Source organism: Vulpes lagopus, chromosome 9 (genome assembly GCF_018345385.1).
Source record: "Vulpes lagopus strain Blue_001 chromosome 9, ASM1834538v1, whole genome shotgun sequence".
Classification (NCBI taxonomy): Eukaryota; Metazoa; Chordata; class Mammalia; order Carnivora; family Canidae; genus Vulpes; species Vulpes lagopus.
Window position 1 is genome coordinate 64,286,755 of NC_054832.1, and position 3,389 is coordinate 64,290,143.

The window sequence follows — 3,389 nt, forward strand, 5'->3', positions numbered from 1 at the left end:
TGCTTGCAGAGACATTGTAACACGCAGCGCCCTGACATTCAAGGTGGTACAGAAGATTAGATTTGCAAGAAGATAACACTGTATTGTCCTAAATATCCTAATGTATATTATCCTATATATTCTATTACCCTGTATTTATGTAGAATAATATATACCCTATATTTTGTCTTATATATTCTAAGTATACACACAGAAATAAGGTATGTCTGAAATGTATTACGTATATTATGTCAAACCCACTCTTTCATTATACCAAGACAGATTTATTTCTTCGTATTGATAGCAATGATGTAATCATATTGATAATGATAGTTGGCATTTTTAACTGCTTGCTAAGAAGCATGATGTATAATGTCATTTAATGTCTAGAGCCACCCAATAAGACTAGCCACTATTTTTGCCATTTCATAGGTGAGGAAACTGAGGCATGAGGAGAAAGAGTAATTTTTTTAAAGATTTTCTTTATTTATTCATGAGAGAGAGAGAGAGTGAGAGTGAGAGAGGCAGAGACACAGGTAGAGGGAGAAGCAGGCTCCAGGCTCCTCGGAAGCCCGAGGTGGGACTGGATCCTGGGTCTCCAGGATCACGCCCCAGGCGGAAGGTGGCGCTAAACCGCTAAACCACCGGGCTGCCTGAGAACGAGTAATGTGTCCAAGATTAGAATACCTAGTTCATGGCAGGATTAGAATTTAATCCTTAATTTGACTCCAAAATCAATGTACTTAATTGCTAAAATTATACTCCATTCTTTACCTCCAAAACCTTGGCCTCTACCTTAAACTTGGGAGTTCAAAGCCCTTCTTAGATGTGGACATGGTGTCCAAGGCATCTTTCTTTCTTTCTTTCTTTCTTTCTTTCTTTCTTTCTTTCTTTCTTTCTTTCTTTCTTTCTTTCTTTCTTTCTTTCTTCTTAGTTTATTTATTCATGAGAGAGAGAGAGAGAGGCAGAGACATAGGCAGAGGGAGGAGTGGGCTCCCCATGCGGAGCCCGATGCAGGATGTGAGCCCAGGACCCCGGGATCACGACCTGAGCCGAAGGCAGACATTCAACCACTGAGCCACCCAGGCATCCCTGCTATCTTTGTAGTAGACAAATTTGGGGCATTTACTCACCAGTTAGTGTCAATATTACATTTAGGTCTCAGAATTGCACCTAGTTACAGAAGATGGTCCTGGGAAGTCATGTTTATTCTATTTGAATCTATCCCCTTGACCACATTCGACTGGACCAGGGTAGACACCTAACTCAAAACTGCTGCCTCCTGGAAGCAGAAATTGGCCCTTAGCCTGTGGCCAGAGGGAAGGTATAAACTTTCAATATCTAAGTGGTTTGCAGGTTCACTGCGGGGAGGAGGGTGTGGAATGGAGGGGAAGCCAGTGGAAATAAATGGAACTGATGATCTGGACAGGGCCTGAGGCCTAGATGCAAATCCAGGGTAAAGTGTTTTAGATGGAGGATGGGGAGCAAGTACTTCCACTCTGACCCATAGTTCGTGGGTCTGTGGTCACATATACAGTGGGTGAGAGCCAGTGGGAGGGATGAGGGGTTGGGAGTAAGTGAAGTATTGGAAGAGTGAGGAGTGGGTATGGAGAATTGAGAAGAGCACAAAGAGGCAGAGATAAGGGAGGGACAGAAAAATTTGATAGTTTCCCATTTCCTGCCTTGTCTCTCCCTCTGGCCTACTGTCATTCCTATCTTGGGGTCCAGATACCTAGACTTCCATCTGGTAAGTTTCCTTTTTCTAAGTTTAAGTAGGTTTTGCTCATTTTCAGTTAAAAAGAGTACTGTCTAAAAGAGATGTCTACAAATTTTATAACCTCCACAGTGATTAAAATTTTAAATCATAGAAAATTCAGAGGAATATTTAGATAGAAAGAAAGATCCAAAATTATGTTAACAGACTGAAATCATGTTAATGGACTGTAGGTAATAAAATATGCATGGAATTTAATAAAACTAAATGTAAACATTTACCTTTACATTAAAAAATTATATAATATGGAGTTGGGGTTTAGCAGCATTTTATTAAAAAGAAATCTGGAGCTTTGGTTAACCACATGCTTAATAAGAGGTAATAATAAGGAACAGAGCTAAAAGACACAAATGTAGTTTCAAGGACCTGACACTAAAATAAAATTAAGAACCTTCTAGGGTACCCAGAAGCCAATCAGGGTCGTCTGGATTTAATCTCAAGGAATCCAGGCTAGATTATGTTTTTTTCTCAGAAAGCCCAAACTTAATCAATTAGAATATATTGTATTAGTCTAATGAATAAGCCTGAAACACAGAACTAAATGAGCAAAAGTAACGAAACACACCCAGAGAAAAACAATTCTTAAGAAATTATTTTTACCTGTTGCAAATATTTTTTAAGTAATAAAAACAAAACATGCTTATTATATAAAAACATGCTTATTATAACACATTCAAAAATTATAGATGGGTATACAGGAAAAGTGAAATCTACTTCCCCTATTCTGGCCTCACTTCCTAAAAGCAATCATTGTTTACAGATTGGTGGTGCATTTCCAGATTTGTTTATACTTATTTATATATATAAGTATATATATATAATTTAAAAAATAGAAGTGGAGTCCTACTACCTATACACACATCTATGCATGCATGTGCTTATTCATGTGTGAACATTTATAGTTCCCATTTTTAAAATAAATGTGCAGAAGACTACTGCACTGTAAGAATTTACCCACTCCTTTTTATTTATTTATTTATTTTTTTAAGATTTTATTTATTTATTCATGATAGACAGAGAGAGAGAGAGAGAGAGGCAGAGACACAGGCAGATGGAGAAGCAGGCTCCATGCCAGGAGCCTGACGCATGACTCGATCCCAGGTCTCCAGGATCGCGCCCTGGGCCAAAGGCAGGCGCCAAACCACTGAGCCACCCAGGGATCCCCTTTTTAAAAACATTTTATTTACTTATTTGAGAAAGAGAGAATGAACATGGGAAGGGGCAGAGAGAGGCATAGACTCCCTGCCAAACAGGGGCTGAGCCTGCTGCGGGGCTTGATGCCAGGGTCCTGGATCTTATCCAACTGAGCCACCTGGGGACCCCATTCCTTTCTTAATTGGATTCCTATAATTTATTTCTATTTTTAAAATTAGAAACAGTACTACAAAGAACATCCTTATATATGTATCTTTATAAATGTCTTCTAACTTTTTTTGTAGGCTACATTTCTATTGTGAGAGTATGGGTCATAGCATATGGGTATTTAAAACTTTGAGGGATTTTTCCACATTGCCTTCCAAAAATTCTGCATCAGTTGACATTTCACCAATAGGATATGAGAAGCTTATTCCCCACACCTTAGGCAATACTTATTAATTTTTTTTTTCGAAATTATACTCTTTGGCTTTTGGGCTCT